Here is an 18,009-nt window from a genome sequence, read left to right as displayed (position 1 = left end):
CGGTAGAGAGAGAAGGGTAGAGTGACTCGAACCTGGGACCCCAGTTCCCCAGTCCTAGCTCCAGGGCCACATCAGGGAAAGAGGGAGGAAGGCAGGCAGAAGCCATATAAAAGCTCGGCTCGAGGCCCCAACAGGACTTCGAGCTGAGACAGAGTCACGCTTCAGTCTGAAGCAGTTAATGGCTCATCCATAGGAATTAGGACACTAATATCCTGCATGCCTTATGTGAGTGTTCGGAACACATATGCTCCTGACCAAGGACGTGAGCCCATCTTGAGTTGAGGTGACATTTCGAGCCAATGTGTTTCTGTGAGGTGGGTCCTGCACATAATTGAATACAGACTGTTAATTGTGGTGTGCAACTGTGCATTTTTAGGACTTGTGACTGTTGCTGCTCTGTAGTGTACTCTGGGGCTGCTAGTTCAACACAAGTGCCTCTTATGCTCATCTTTATGCAACATAGACTCAGCACCATACCCAGAGGCGGCATGCTGGGAAGTTTCACTGTAGCTTGAGTTACACTGGTGTGAAGAGTGCGCGTGGAGCTCCAGTGTTTATAGTGTGGGTGTGACAGGGAGAGGTTAGTAGTGTGGTGAGTGGTGTATTCAAGGCACTTTTGCTGCAATTCCCTCTTGTTTGAGTGTAGCGATGTTGGCATCGCATAGATGTGTGTACAATTATGGATGTGTGTGTAAGTAGTTGGTAGGCACAGTCAATGTACAGAAGTCAGGTATGGATGTGTGTGTGAGTAAGTAGTTTGTAGGCACAGTCAAGGTACAGAAGTCAGGTATGGATGTGTGTGTGTTAGTAGTTTGAAGGCACAGTCAATGTACAGTAGTAAGGTGTGGATTTGTGTGTGTGTGTGTGTGCATGTGTATAAGTAGTTTGGTGTAGGCACAGTCAATGAACAGAAGTCAGGTATGAATGTGTGTGTGTAATTAGTTTGTAGGGATAGTCAATGTACAGCAGTCAGGTATGGATGTGTGTGTGTATAGTAGTTTGTAGGTGCAGTCATTGTACAGAATTCAGGTATTGATGTGTGTGTGTGTAAGCAGTTTGTAGGCACAGTCAATGTACAGAAGGCAGTTATGGATGTGTTTTAGAGTGTGTGTGTGAGTAAGTAGTTTGTAGGCACAGTCAAGTTACAGAAGTCAGGTATGGATGTGTGTGTAAGTAGTTGCAGGCACAGTCAGTGTACAAAAGTCAAGTATGGATGTGTGTGTAAGTAGTCTGTAGGCACGGCTGTGTACAGAGGTCAGGTATGGGTGTGTTGTGCATAAGAGCATAAGAAGTTTGTGGACAGAGTCAATGTACAGAAGTCAAGTATGGATGTGTGTGTGTGTGTGTGTAAGTAGTTTGTAGGCACAATCAAAGTATGGAAGTCAGGTATAGATGTGTGTGTAAGTAGGATATAGGCACAGTCAGTGTACAGAAGTCAGGTATGGATGTGTGTGTGTGTAAGTAGTTTTCAGGCACAATCAATGTACGGAAGTCAGGTATGGGTGGGTGTGTGTGTGTGTAAGTAGTTTGTAGGCACAGTCAATGTACAGCGTGTGTGTGTGTGTGTGTGTATATATACACATGAACAAGCTGCAAGGCGAAATGCGTTGTGTGGATTAAACCTGTGTTTCAACTGAACCGTGTTTTTGGACTCATTTCCTGAGAGCGTACTAACTTTGTTTGGGAAAAGTTTTGATTGAAATTACCGGCACGCTGCGCCGGAGTGTACGCCACCCCTCTAGGGTCCCAGTATCCCGGCAGGAGCCTTTTCTTTGTGGATTATATATATATTACCTACTGGCGGTCACCAGTAGGTAGTTATAGTTAGGATTATTTTGTATAGGGAATTCGCAACATTCTATTGGGAATAACTTTGACGCCGGTTGAGGAATCCGCCTGAAATTTTCCTCAAATTTGCCTCGCGGCGCTCCGCTCCTTCCCTGAAAGTTTGGGGGGGAAACATCAAGCAGGGGCCGAGATAAAAGGGGGGTCCCAAAACGTGTTTTCCCCATGTTAATTTCCATAGGGCGGTGGAACTCACTTTTAGCCCGAACGGCTGAATGGATTTCAAGCAAACTAGGCAAAATTGTAGGGACTGGTAGCCCGATGTGACTTTGCTATGTCTCAAGATATGTACTCCAGTGGATTTTGAGTAGTTTAGGTTAAAAAAAAAATATATATCTATAAGCGCGCCCCGGTACGCGCACCAGGGCGCGTACCAGCGCGCTACGCGAGTTCGTGCGCGGAAAGCTGATTGGCTCTCGGGTGTCTGTCAACATTCCAAACAGTCCGGAGCTGCCGCCATCTTGTGTCTCGGTAGGATCGAGACACAAGAGGTGGCAAAAACAAAGGGGGAAATGACCAAAAGGGGGCAGAGTAGACACCCCCTGACCCGCTAGGTTTGATGTGGGGGCCATAAAACGGCCCCGCGGGGCAAAAAAATAAAAAGAAATTCGATTTACGCGGGGGAGCGCCCGGTACGCGCACCGGGGAGCGTACCGGGGAGCGTACCATGGGGAAAAAAGAATGACAGAGTTTTAAAAAAATTTAGCCTTTTTTTATACATTGGAGGTAATTCTAAAAAGAACTGTTTTTAGGTCTCGCCTTTACCATTCCGCAGGAATGGGAAATGGGGAGAATTCAAGTCGGCAAAATCCTCTTCAAACCACGGGCTTTCAGCTGCGGTTTTCTTTAAGTTCACGTGAATCACGTGATTAAACATGCACGCGCATCGGCAGCATTTCTCCTGCAGGCTCGCAAAAGGCTCTCCTCCCTCCCCACATCAAAGGCATCAATCACCCTCCCACAGGCTTCACCAGCGCTGCCCCGCCCCCTGCTTCACAGCCAGGCTATCTGTTCCCTGCCAGACCTCTCACACCTCCGTCACAGCATGCCTGTGTACTTCAAAGGCTTATCACTTCACACGGCCGGCCGCAGGCCGTGCAACCGGAGCACTTCAGTTGGTGTGCAGCCCCCCTCCCAGCACTGCCTTGTTACTCTCTGCAGCCGTGAGTCCCTAAGCACTTTTTATATTTAATTAGCAGCAGCAGCATTTCTCCTGCGCCAGGCCACATCAAAGGCTCTGTGCCACTTTCACCCACACAGCAACACTTACAGACACGCAACGCCACTCACACCCACGCAAGCCCACTATCATCCACGCAACACCACACTCACCCACGCAACCCCACTCACTCACTCACTCACGCAAAGCCACTCACACCCACGCAGTGCCACTTTCACCCACACAGCACCACTTTCAGACACGCAACACCACTCACACCCACGCAAGCCCACTATCACCCACGCAATGCCACACTCACCCAAGCAACGCCACCCACCCAAGCAACACCACTCACACACGCAACACAACTCACCCACGCAACCCCACTCATCCACGCAACGCCACTCATCCACGCAACGCCACTCATCCATGCAACGCCACTCATCCACGCAACGCCACTCACACATGCAACGCCACTCACTTATGCAACGCCACTCACACATGCAACGCCACTCACACACGCAACGCCACTCACACATGCAACGCCACTCACCCACGTACCGCCACTCACCCACGCAACGCCACTCACCCATGCAACGCCACTCACACACACAACGCCACTCACACATGCAACGCCACTCACACATGCAATGCCACTCACACATGCAACGCCACTTACCCAAGCAACGCCACTCACACACGCAATGCCACTCACACACGCAACGCCACTCACCCATGCAACACCACTCAACCACACAACGCCACTCACCCACGCAACGCCACTCACCCACGCAACGCCAATCACCCACGCAACACCACTCACCCATGCAGTGCCACTCACACCCACGCAGTGCCACTTTTACCCACACAGCACCACTTTCAGACACACAACGCCACTCACTCTCACACACGCAAAGCCACTCACCCACGCAACGCAACTCACACACGCAACGCCACTCACCCACGCAAAGCCACTCACCCACGCAACAACACTCACACATGCAACGCCACTCACCCACGCAACACAACTCACTCAAAGCCACTCACACATGCAGTGCCACTTTCACCCACACTGTGCAGTGCACAATAGGTCTCGCAGTAGGAAAGTTGGAGCTATTGGTTTTGTAAATGACAAAGCCCTTTAAAATGAAAACAAAAATAAAAGGCATTGTTATTTGCAATTGTAATAGCTCCAACTTTCCTACTGCGAGACCTATTGGCAACGCCAGTGCTTGTTTCTCTTCTTTTTGTTGTTTTATATTTTTTTTATTGTTTTTTTGAACATGTTTTACTTTTTTGGGCTTTTATGAACAATTTTATATTTTTTTTGTAATTTTTGTGGGGAGAAACAAAAAACAGGGAATTGTAAACGGCTCAACTGGAGCAAAAAAAATCTGGAAAAAATTAAGGTTTTTTGGGGCAATTGTCGTTGTCACCAGCACGGTTGATGAGTTTTATGCTTTGCTCACCATAGGTAATTGTTTTAGCAGAAAATATACAACTGATCTGGACCCGATGGAGTGGGTTGCTTACTTTTGGAGGTGCTGGGTGAAGATTGGGGAGGGTTTCTGGCCAGTTCTCTCACCTCTGCCGCAGCATAGTTGTTAGGGTGCCGGCGTTGCACGTGGCGAATCATGGTGTTATTGCCAAAAGAGTACTTTTTGTTAGGGTTCCCCCTTGAAAGTTCAGTGCCACAGATTAGGCAAGTAACCCTTGGCGCATTTATTTTTTTGAGGTCCTTTGGGATTGAAAAAAACTCCCAGATAATGTGCTGCTTTGGCCTATATAGGGTATTATCTTCTTGCAGGAACCTACTCCTCTCCTACTCCTCCTCCTCCTCTTCTTCATCTCCACCACTGTGGTGTTGTGGTGATCCTCTTGGTGGTGGTGGTGGTGGTGGTGGTGGCTGGGATGCTCCTGCTGCTACGGCTACTAAAGCCATTTCTGACTACAAATTAGTAATAGTTCTGGAAACAGGTCTTCCTCACTCAAAGTACAAAGTGAGAATGAGGAAAAAAGGTGGGGCTTTCATCATTAGGAAAAAAAAACTGTCCTGAACCAATGAAAAATGTTATTTTCATGTCACATGACCAGGGCTTTCATCATTTGGAAATCATAACTGTCCTGCACCAATAAAAAGTGTTATTTTTTGGTCACATGCCCCGACGCGGTTACGATACGCGCCCCGGGGCGCGCCCTGCGGCCACGTCGCATAAGCGCATCGGATGGTTACGTAGCACGATCGTATGCGCTCTAATTCTTCCGGGTGCGCTTACGCCATGCGTATCACGCGGGCGTGGCTACGCGATACGTCATGATGTGGTTTTCGTTCGTGGCAATAGCGCTAATGGGACGCTCACCTGTACGCGCCCCGGGGTGCGCCGCAAGACTGCGCTTACCAGTGCGCTCACCGGGACGCGCACCGGGAGCGCTCCAGGGCAAAAAAATTTAAAAAATTAAAAAACCATGAACAATATGCATAAAAAAATAGTATTACATAAATACACAATATAGGATTCAATATAAAAAATATTTCATTTCATATCTATCGAAATTTTCTATTTAAAAAGACCCTACTCTCCTATAGTTTCACACCAGTTATAGTTAGGAATTAGCATTTAAAAACCTATTAAATTCACTGAAAAAACCATAGGTTTAACACCAGTTATAGTTAGCTGGATATTTTACTGACATAAAACCATTGAAATTCCCACGTTATAGTTAGTTGGACTCACTATAACTTGCGCGCCTGCAATGCACTGCTGATGATGTCACATATTACATCACTCATGACATGGTCAGTGACATCACTCATGACATCAATGATGACACCATCCTTGTGACAGAGTGACAGACCTCCTTTCAGTGTAATGTAACCCTTGAAACACATATTCAAAAATAGAAACTATTTTTTTTTTTAAATGGAGATACCCATACCAGTTACAACAACTAATTCAGTAATTCCACCATCTATATACACATCCACTCATTCACCAACAGTTCTATATAGTCACTCATACATATACTCACTCATCATATGTAGTGATACACCTATACATCCTGTTACACACCGACAGTCATCCAAAAGCTACTCACACACATACTCACACATGCAAATAAACTATCGAACGCATATACAGCTATACACACACTACCACCTTACTTCTAAGGAAACTTACACATACTTACTCTCTTAAACAATCACTTATAGAAAGACATACTTATTTAAACAGTAACTCTTACAATCTCCCACTCTCACATATACTCACTTATATACATCAATATTCATATATACTAGATTAAAACATATGTAGTTACTGATAAAGACACTAGTGAGACAGTCATTCACTCACTAACAAACACATATAGACACTCATCCACCCATACAGTCCTGTACATATGCTGTCTTCAAAACACATACAAACAAAGAGTCAGTCACTCATGCATCTATGTGCTAAGTAATACCCCCACCAAACCATATAGACACTCATACTGATACTAATAAAAATATCAAATAACCCATATACATACGCATGTAGCTACTTATCAACACATGTAGCCACTTATACACAAAGTGAAACACTAATATATGTATTTAAATATTTAAACATAACTCACTAATATTTATTTTTCAGAAAGACACATATTCACTGGATGGTGTCATCAGTGATGTCATGAGTGATGTCACTGACCATGTCATGAGTGATGTAATATGTGATGTCATCAGCAGTGCATTGCACGCGCAAGTTATAGTGAGTCCGACTAACTATAACGTGGGAATTTCAATGGTTTTATATCAGTAAAATTTCCAGCTAACTATAACTGGTGTGAAACCTATGGTTTTGTCAGTGAATATATATATATATATATATATATATATATATATATATATATATATATATATATATATATATATATTACCTACTGACGGTCGCCAGTAGGTATATATAGTTAGGATTTTTTTGTATAGGGATTTCTGAAAATTCTATGTTGAATAACTTTGGCGTTGATGGACGGAATTGGCTGAAATTTTCAGGGAAATGGCACATTTAGTTTCTGTGCGTCCCCTGAAAGTTTGGGGGGGTTTCGTCAAGCGGGGGCCGAGAAAAAAGGGGGGTCCCAAAACGTGTTTTTAACATTGAGTTTTCCATAGGGCGGTTGGACTCACTTTTAGCTCGAACGGCTGAATGGATTTCTATGAAACTTGGCAAAATTGTAGAGACTGTTTGTCGGATGTGCCTTTGCTAGGTCTCAAGATATGTGCTCCAGTGGATTTTGAGAAATTAACTTTCAAAAAAATATATATATCTGTGACAGCGTCCCGGTTAGCACCCCAGTTCGCGGACCAGACGCGTAACGGAACTTCGCGAGGAGAATCAGATTGGCTCTCCGGTGACTCTCAACATTCTAAACAGTCCGGAGCGGCCGCCATCTTGTCTCTCGGTAGGATCGAGAGACAAGAGGTGGAAATAAACGAAGGGTGAAATGAATGAAATGGGCAAGGTAGACCCCTCCTGACCCCCTAGGATTGATGTGGGGGCTATTAAAGGGCCCCGCGAGGCAAAAAATTAAAATACATTTTTTTTCGATTTCTCGCGGTGGAAGGGCTACTTGGTACGCGAACCGGGTAGCTCACCGGTAGCGTAACGGGAGTCCGCCATCTTGTGTTTCGGACGAATTTAGTCACAAGATGGAGGATAAACAATGTTGGGAATGGGTATAAGGGGGCACGGGAGACATATCCTGACCCCCTAGGTTTTCTGAGGGTGGCTGAGGAGGCCCATATATGTAAAAAAAAAAAACCTTTTTTTTCAAATTTTCGCACGGTTAGCGCCCGGTCCGCGCACCGGGTAGCGTTCCGGAAAGCGTAACAAGGGGAAAACCAAGGGAAATAGTAAAATAATATTTTAGAGTGCTTTGAGGTACGGTAGCTCTGAATAGAGCTGTTGTGTTGTGTGGGTGATGTAAGTACCAACATGTAGGTACCAATGAAGAGTCTAAAATTCAATGTACACCGTCTCCTCTGTAGATATTTTGTATGTTCTAATATGGGTTATTTAAATGTAAATGTGTGGAAAAGCACTTCATGCTTTAAAGCAATTGTATTTTTGAACTGATTGTTCTTTCCTCTTAGTCCTCCTCTTTGTTTTTTTTTTCCCCACACTCTTCTTCAGCATGATAGTTGATAAATTCGTTCCCTCAAAAAATTAATATACATAACAAAATTATATTAAATACATATAAAATATATTTTTCCTTTAAAAGAAGAATACATTTTACAGCTTTTGATATTTGCTATTAAAAAAACATTGAAATTCACTGAAAAAACCATAGGTTATAGACCATATATAGTTAGGAATTAGCATTTACAAAACCTTATTTTACTCACACAAAACCATTGAAATTCGCATATATAGTTAGTTGCACTAACTATATATCGCGCACCCGCAATCCACTGCTGATCATGTCACATATTACATCATTCGTGACATGGTCAGTGACATCACTGATGACATCACTGATGACATCTCAAATGACATCACTGATGACATCACTGATGACAACAACCAGTGACTGTATATTTCTGTAAAGTTAAAATATGTCTTACATATTGAAGAATGAGTGGATGTATAAGTGTCTGGATGAAGGATTTAGTAGGTGCATGACTGACTGTATGAGTGAGTGATTAAATGTGTCTCACTGAGTGCATGGGTTAGTGACTAAACTGTCTTAATTTGTGCATCATTATGTCTGTTGTTCTGTAAACTGCTGCATGTGTTGATCAGTAGCTATATGAGTAACTATATGGGTTATTGATTGGTTGCCCAAGTATTTGTATGGGAGACTGAGTGTGTGTGTGGGTGGCAGGGAGGTGTATGACTCTGTGCATAGATGTGTGAGCAGTTGATTCACTAGATGTATGGGTTCAAAAGTGCATGTGGAAACAGCAGTATGGGCGGTTGACTGTGTGCATGAGTGTATTAGTGAGTGAATGGATATCTCAGTGCTACATGTCAAAGTAAGTACATATGTAAAACACAGTACATGTGAGAGTTGACATATATAAATAACTGTGCATAAGAGCCAGTGAATGTGTGAGTGGCTGTATGGATCATTGTGAACTTGTTCCAGGGATTGTATAAGAGAGTAAATATGTGTTAGTATATGTTTGAATAAGTAAGGTGTGTATAACTGTATAGTTGAGGAAATGGAGGTGTGATTGATTCTTTGCATGACTGACTAGGTGTGTGAGTAACTCCATGGATGAGTGACAGTCTGTGAGTGTCTGTTTACACTGAGTGTATCTAAGGTTATATTAAAGTCTGAAGAGGTTCATCGTATTATCACATGAATTATGTCATCAGTGATGTGATCAGTAATGTCAAATGAGATGTCATCAGTGATGTCATCAGTGATGTCATTTGAGATGTCATCAGTGATGTCATCAGTGATGTCACTGACCATGTTATGAATGATGTAATATGTGACATGATCAGCAGTGGATTGCGGGTGCGCGATATATAGTTAGTGCAACTAACTATATATGCGAATTTCAATGGTTTTGTGTGAGTAAAATAAGGTTTTGTAAATGCTAATTCCTAACTATATATGGTCTATAACTTATGGTTTTTTCAGTAAATATATATATATATATATATATATATATATTTATTATTCACTGAAAAACCATAGGTTTGAGACATATTATAGTTAGGAAGTAGCATTTAAAAAACCTTAGAAATTCACTGAAAAAAACATATGTTTTAGGGGTGGTATAGTTAGTTGGACATTTCACTCATACAAAACCATTGAAATTCCCCCATTATAGTTAGTTGTACTAACCATAACTCGCGCGCCCACAATCCACTGCTGATGATGTCACATATTACATCATTCATGATATGGTCAGTGACATCACTGATGACATCACTGATGACATCATTCAGTGAATGTGGTTTGGTTCGATATTTAAATTAGTATTATATATATAGCAATCTGCCCTGAAGACTGAGTGGATGTATAAGTGTCTGACTGGAGGATTTATTAGCAATGTGATTGACTATCTAGGAGACGAATTTAAAGTGTCTCACTAAATATATGGGATAGTGATTAAATTGTGTGAATCCCTGTATCACTCTATTTCATGTTGTGTAAACTACTACATAAGTTGGTTACTAGCTATGTGAAAGTCTATATTAGTTATTAATTATTTAAATGAGTATTTGTATGGGATAGTGAATGAATGTGTGTGTGGTTGGGTGGGAGGTGTGTGACTGTCCAAAGATGTGTAAATGGTTGATTTAGTAGATATATGAGGTTAAGACTGTATGTGGAAACAGTTGTTTGGGAGTGTGAATCTCTTTATGGGTGTGGTGATGAGTAAATATATTTCTCAATGATACATGTCCAACAAACTAGAAATACAAAAGGCACTGTATGTGACAGTTGTTGTATATAAATATGTATACATAAGACTCAGTGATTGTATGAGTGACGTATATATAACTATATACTTGTAATAGTTATTTTAAAACATACTAAGTATGAGTTACTATCTATGAGAATAAATAAAGTAGTGTTTGTGTAAGTGTATAGGTTAGTAAATATAAGTATGATCAATTCTTTGCATAAGAGAATAGGAAGACTGCATAAGTGAATATCATGTGTGCTGGTGTGTAATGTTGATGTAGGTGTATAAGTATATTTAATAGTGTTCTATTGATCTGTGTTAGAATGTATGAGTGAATCTATAGATATGTGTTTAGATGTGTGTGTAGATGTAGGAATCACTGAGTAGATTTGTAGAAACTTGTATTGGTGTGTCAATGGTTTCAAATATGGTACTCCATATTTTATAATGAATGTTGAAAGGTTATACTAGTGTATGATAAGATGTATCAGATTGTCACGTGGATGATGTCATCAGTGATGTCATTTGAGATCTCATCAGTTATGCCATCAGTGATGTCACTGACCATGTCATAAATGATCTAATATGTGACATCATCAGCAGTGGATTGCGGGTGCGTGAGTTTTAGTTAGTACAACGAACTTTAACAGGGGAATTTCAATGGTTTTGTACAAGTGAAATCTCCAACTAACTATAACACCCCTAAAACCCATGTTTTTTTCTGTGAATTTCTAAGGTTTTTTAAATGTGTATTCCTAACTATAACAGGTCTGAAACCTATGGTTTTTTCAGTGAATTTCAAAGTTTTTTTTAATTTTTTTTTTTTTTTATTGATTTTCACAAAGTCGGAGTCTTAACAAAGTTACAAAAGAAAGATAATTCATGACCCCCCCCCCCCCCCCACCCGCCTCCCACCTTCCATCTTCATTACAAACCAGTGGCACAGATACTTATAAACAAAGATGAGAAAAAAATAGTATAAACCTGGAAAAAATGTGACAAGAGAATATGTCTGAAAAAGAAAGAAAAACAAAAAGAAGAAGGAAAGAAGAGAGAAAGAAGTAAAAGGAGACAAGGTTTTGTGGATTTCTGGTGGCCCTTCTATGTCTCTATATCCACCTGCCCTTGTTGATCAATCCATTTGGAGAATGCCCCCCAAACTTCAATACCCATCTTCCTTTTTCTTTGTCCTTTCTTAGCATATACAGATTTTTCAAGATGGTATGTAGCAACTAATCTAGCCAACCATTGTGCATAGGAGGGGGACTCTGAGTCTAACCATCCAGAAGAAATGCATATCCTCCATACTGCCATTGCAACAAATATCAGCCCTTCTTCTTTTACTCTCAAGGAGTCAGATTGTGTTCCCAAAAGAATAGTAGTAGGGTTCAGAAGAATTGATTGATTTGTTATTTTACTCAGTAAGTTCTGTATTCTGAGTAGGGTGGAACTAATAATTGGGCATGTTGCAAATATATGTATTGAGTCGGCCCCTATCTCAGAGCAGCGTGGGCATAATGTTCCTCTCCCAGATCCCCATTTAATGATTTTGCTACGTGTCATATACAAAAAAAATATAGTTTTAAAATGTTGTGCTTGTAGTTTGGCCGAAATAAGGATTTGCTGTGATAAACACAGGGAGTTGAAAAATATGCTTTGAGGGGAATCAAGTTTAGTGTGCCATTTGGAAGCAATAATTTGTAGATCATCAGGGGTTTCCTTGTTTATTAATTGGTAAATACTTCCAATGCGAGTAGAGGTGTTATTCCGGAGAGTGTTCATAAGCTCAACCTCGGCAAATCCGTTGGCTCCTCCCACTTTCCTGGCAAGGTAATCGTAAATAGCCGTATATTTAAATAGGTCTTGACTTTTTAATTTGAATCTAGTCTGCAAAGTTGAGAAGGTCTCAATTCCCCTAGTTGTTATAAGGTCCCCTAATTTTGTAACCCCTGCTCTATGGCATTCGGATAGATAAGATGAACTAAATATAGCAGGTAGGTTGTTGTTATTAATTATGGGGGAATAATAGTCATATCTACCCATTCCAAATGTTTTCCGGACATGGCGAAAAACTTTATAAGAATTCATTAGCGTCTTAAATTTAACGCGATTGTAATATCCATAGGCTGTTTCTCGGACTAAACAGCCCCATTGTTCTTCCCCTAACAAGGACCGGAAGGGTGAGGGCAAAGACGGATCAACTCCACAGGAGGATTTTCTTAACAAAACTGAGCTGTATTGAAGGACTGCCGCCCAGTAATATAGGATGATGTTGGGAAAAGCCCATCCCCCTCTGTCTTTCGGTAACGTAAGATGTTTTAATGCACGTCTAGGTTGAGCGTATGACCAAATGAACTGGGTAAAAATGTTGTTGAAATTTAAGTAGATCTTTTTTGCTAAACTCAAGAGGGATACAGCGAAAAAAATAAAGTAATTTAGGAAAATAGGTCATTTTAATGACATTGCACCTGACAACCAGCGTTAGATGTAGATTATCTATTTGTTTTAGTGCCTTCTTAGTCTGAACAGCAAGGGGAGCCAGATTAGCTGCAACTATTTCCTCCAGTCTAGGTGTTACTAGTACGCCCAGGTATTTGGCCTTTAGTACCACTCTAGCATCGGCCCAGATGATTTTGTTATTTACTAATATCTGTGTTTTGCTTTTATTTAAGGCATACCCAGATAATATCCCAAATATGTGGGCCTCCCTTTCTAGTGCCTGTATAGAATTGGCAGGGTCTGGAGTAGTGATGGCGAGATCGTCAGCATAGGCCAGGATTTTACAGCTGTTTTGAAAATATGTTACTGGAGAAATGTTGTGATTCTTCTCTATTTGTTTAATGAGAGGGTCTAGGTAGAGCGCAAACAGTAACGGGGAGAAGAGGCAGCCCTGCCTGGGACCTCGTGAGATTTTAAAGGGCTGCGTCAGATGTCCATTTATAATGACGCTAGCGGTTGGGTTGTGATAGAGTGTCTGCGCCGCCTGCATGAACCTACCCCCGAATCCCATGCTATCCATTACTCTCCAAAGAAATTGCCAAGAGACCCAGGCGAAGGCCTTTTCGGCGTCGAGTAGTATTAATGACATCGGATCTCCAGCGACTTGAGCAGCGTCAAACAGAGTAATAACTCTCCGGACATGTTCAGTGGTCCCTTTCTTAGGTATAAAGCCATGTTGCCATTTTGAAACAAGGGGTTCCACTACTCTAGATATTCTAGAGGCTAATACCTTGGAGAAAATTTTAGAGTCGCAGTTGATGAGGGTTATTGGTCTGTGGGAGCTCATATCTAGTGGAGATTTGTCCTTTTTTGGAAAGATAGATATTCTGGCACTAGACCAAGAGCTTGGAGGTAAAGTGCCACTGAAGATGGAGGTAATTACTTCTGAGAATATAACCTTGATTTGGCTGGCAAAGATTTTAAAAAATTCGACAGGAATGCCGTCAGGGCCAGAAGCTTTTCCGTCAGGGAGACTTTTAAGGGCATCCAGGATTTCTTCCCATGTAGGGGTGAGGTCTAATAGTTCACTTTCTTCTAAGCTAAGCTTGTTTAATTCGATCTCGCTGAGATATTCAAGGATCTTTCTATCTAGAACATCGGTCATGCAGCAGTTTTCTTCCTTGTATAGCTTAGCATAAAACTCCTGGAACTCATGCCGGATGCAGCTAGGATCGGAGACCTCGGTGCCTGAAGACAATCTAATTTTGTGTATTTCATTAGAGGTAATTTGTTGTCTCGTCTTAACAGCTAAGTGATGTCCAATACAGTCACTACACTCATATGTCTTCTCTCTTGCTGCTGCCCACTTAGCTGCTATTTTTCCCATAAACACCGCCCCTATTTCCGCCCTAGCCAGGATCGCTTCTTGCTGGACTGGCTGGCAATCTAGTCCTGCATGGATTGTTTGAGTTAGCTTCATTTCTATTTTTCTTAATTTTTCTTGGAGATCTTTGACCTGGGCTTTTTCTGCTCTATTTTTTTGAACTGAGAACCTAAGGGTCTCACCTCTAATCCCTGCCTTTAAAGTGTCCCATACTATCATCTGGGAGGCGGAGCCAATATTAATCTCCTGGAACTCTGGGATCCATCCTCGCATATGATTGATGTAGCTTGGATCATATAGTAACGCTTTCTCAAAGCTCCATCTAGAAGCCTCTCTAGGTTGCCCAAAATCTCATAGTAAGAATGATGGGATTATGATCGGACATAAATCGGGGTGCTATATCTATAGTAAAGCTAGCAGCTAATGATGCGGAAACAAAAAAATAGTCCAGCCTAACCAATACTTGGTGCGGAGCAGAATAAAAGGTATATCCAGGTAGTGAAGGATTTTTGCTCGCCCAACTATCTATCAGTCCATGAGTTTGTAAAAGGTTGGTTAGGGCTTGGAAGACTTGGGGTTTCCTTCCTTTGTATTTCCAGGTTGTGTTGACATCCCAATTACCTGGTAGGTGTATGTTAAAATCCCCGCATAACACTATCGGGGTGGGCCAGTGTGCTAATTCATTTGAGACCTGATTAATAACCCCGGGATCATCAGCATTGCTCCCGTATAGTGAGCAAAGAGTAAAAGAGATGTTATTAGGGAGTTGAATCTGGGTGATAGCTCACCTTCCTGATGAATCTGATTTAGTTCGTGGGTTGCTAATAGCAAATTTTCTATCGGTTAAGATTCGGACCCCCTTTGTTTTAGCTCCTTGTGTGGTGGCGCCCACTACTTTGAACCCTAATGTGTTTAGCAGATGTTTTTGGGATTGTTCTACATGGGTTTCCTGTAAACATATTATATTTCCCCCAAGTGTTCGCAAACCCATAGCCACCTTTTGTCTCTTTGATGTATCATTCAGGCCACAGACATTGACTGAGACAATTCGTAGTGGATCTAACCTAGCCATCTAAAGGGTGCTGGAATGGTCATCTGGATTCCATAAAAAATTTGGTGTGTGTATGTGTGTGTACAGTGAGTATCTCTGTGTGCCTGCAGCAACCCTACCCTACCCTCCCACCCCACCCCCCAAGGACCCCCCTCCACCCACCCACCCTCCCCCTTATGTGAGCAATCAGGCTGAGCCTGAATGATGGAGGTCAGTCATGAGCCATGGCCGCCAGCCACGCCAATCATCTGTGAAAAAGTGGCCAATGCTAGACAAAATACTCAAGTGATCCATCATTTACAGTTACAGTCATCCCCAGTTCCTTTCGTCCCCTTCTTCCCGCCCTTTCCCCATCAAAGGAGGAGTCAGGTTCTAGGAAAAGATATGGGGTACGAGAGAGAAGAAAAAGAAAAAAAACAAAGGAGAAAAAATAGACTAATATAGGGGGAAAAAGTAGTATTGTTATACACATAGAGTATATGCGTACGCAATCCAGAATGTATGTCAATGTTTTCCTTTTCTATTCTATCCCTCTATAGAGTGGGAGATAGCGTCAGATTAACATCAAGTAGCCAATTAGGTCGTTTGTTAGTTTGCCCCTTTTTGTCCTTTCTTTCGTTTAATCTCTTCCAGATACTCTTTGGCTTTGATCTCTGATGTAAAGACCTTGGTAGTACCATACAGGATAACTTTCAGTCTTGCCGGGTTCATAAGGTATACCTCTGCACCTAATTGTTGTAAGGGAGAGATCAGCTGTCGCAGGTGCCATCTACTCTCAACAGTCTGATGGCAAAAATCCGGCTTAGAAAAAAAGATAATCCCATGAGCTCCTTTTTTTGAATTGGGTCGAGCCTTGTCGTATACCAATTGTCTCAGGAGAAAGTTGCCAAAGTATACAAGGAATACCCGGGGCTGACCTTCAGTCACATTACCATTCTTATATTGCTTCTTCAAAAAAAAGGGAAACCTATGTGCTCGCTGCACTTCACGGTCCCAGTCCCATTCTGAGTGTTCTGGGAACGAATCTTGCAGCAGTTTGACAATGAACTGTCTGGGGTCTTCCCCCTCCTTTCCTTCAGAAATCCCCAGCAGGCGCAGGTTGTTCCGGCGTTGTCTATTTTCATTTTCTTCCATTTTCACCATTAGATCTGTAAGACAAGCAGAGTTGGAATCAGTGACTTGTTTGGTTGCCACTGCTTCTGTCTCCAAGTGTTCAGTCCTAGCCTCGACCATGCCCACTCTCTTGCTGATGTCTATGCAGGTCTTGTTCAGCCGTCTGAGACCACCCTGTAATTTCTTCGCTGCTTTTTTGGCTGCCCGATTTTCACCTCTCACCTCTTCCTGGAAATCTTTGATGGAGGTAAGTATGGCGGCGAGTGAGGGTTCCAATACCTCATTTGTTTTAGCTTGTAGTCTTCTCGGGCTACACCCCTGTAATAGTGAGTGTGATGTGGTCGGCTCATCTTCTTCTAGGTGATAAGACATCTGTGAGTCCGAGTAATCCCATTTGAGCTGACTCCTTCGTTTAATCTTATTCCTTGGTTTTTTGGGACGGACGATTGTACCAGTGTTGTCATGAGAGGCCTCGCTTTCCTCTTCACTGGTACTGTTAGTATTACCTTCGCTTTCTTCTTCTGTCTCGCTTTCCCCTGACGAGCTCGGAGTGCTGTCTGATACTGAATAAAAGGCCTCCTGACCAATTTCTGGGGTCCATGGGGCAGCAGAGCCAGGAGGAACTTCCAAGCTTCGAATAACAGTTTCCATCTTTGTGGGGTGATCTTTGGTGTTCAGTTTCTCAAAGGGAGTACAAAGGGAGTTAGCATTATTTCCTTCGTCTAGCTCTGGATGTTCACCTTCTGTTGGAAGTGGGGTTAAGAGGGGATCAGGCTGATTAAGGGGACCAAGTGTATGATCATGTTTTTCAGTTGAGGTTTGCAGTGATAGAGAGGTTTGCTGATTGTCAATCAGATTGGGGAGGACTTCTAGGTTTGAAAAGGCGTTATTGGAGTCCAAACTGACAGCAGGTGTTTGATCAATGTCACCATGATCGCTATTCTGCTTAGAGGAGTCCTCAATTCTGATGGGGCACTGCGTATTTTTTATGCTACTTTTAGTCGTGGTAGCCTGGTTTTTAGCCGCTAGAAATATTTTAGCTGGGGGAGGAGAAGGATGCGCCAAACTGGCATCTTTATTGTCTCTGAGGTCTCTGCTAGTAGCCCCAGCCCCAGCCCCTACCCCTGCCAGGCCAGCATTCTTTTTTGTTCCAATAACCCCACTGACCTGTTTGGACTTATTCTTGCCAGTGTCGTCTCCCGCTAAATACTCCTTCCCTGCAATAGGTGTCTTCGCCTTTAAGCTTTTTTTTGCTCCCACGAGAGTTCATCTTTCTGGCTTTGTTGTCAAAATCTGCTCCCTCCGATGCTCTGATCTGCCCCCAAGATCCAAACACAGCAGATAGTACTGTGTAGCCCAGCACCAAGAAAGACACTTCCCACCATCCAAAGCGGCGTTTGTTAGCTCGTTTCACCGAGCGCACAGCAGGCGTCTGTGTCCTGTACCAGCGGCTGTTGCATGTAAAGGCTATGCCTGCTGGAGAGATTTTACACGCGGCGGAGAACACCAGCAAATCCGCATGGCAAGTCGCTTCACTGCAGCGCTTCCCCGCCGCTCCAACGATCTCCCCAAATGGTCCCGCGGCTCCGGGCGAGTCCCAAAGCAAT

Source organism: Lissotriton vulgaris, chromosome 2_2 (genome assembly GCF_964263255.1).
Source record: "Lissotriton vulgaris chromosome 2_2, aLisVul1.2, whole genome shotgun sequence".
Taxonomy (NCBI): Eukaryota; Metazoa; Chordata; class Amphibia; order Caudata; family Salamandridae; genus Lissotriton; species Lissotriton vulgaris.
Note: the sequence above shows the minus strand (reverse complement) of the source record.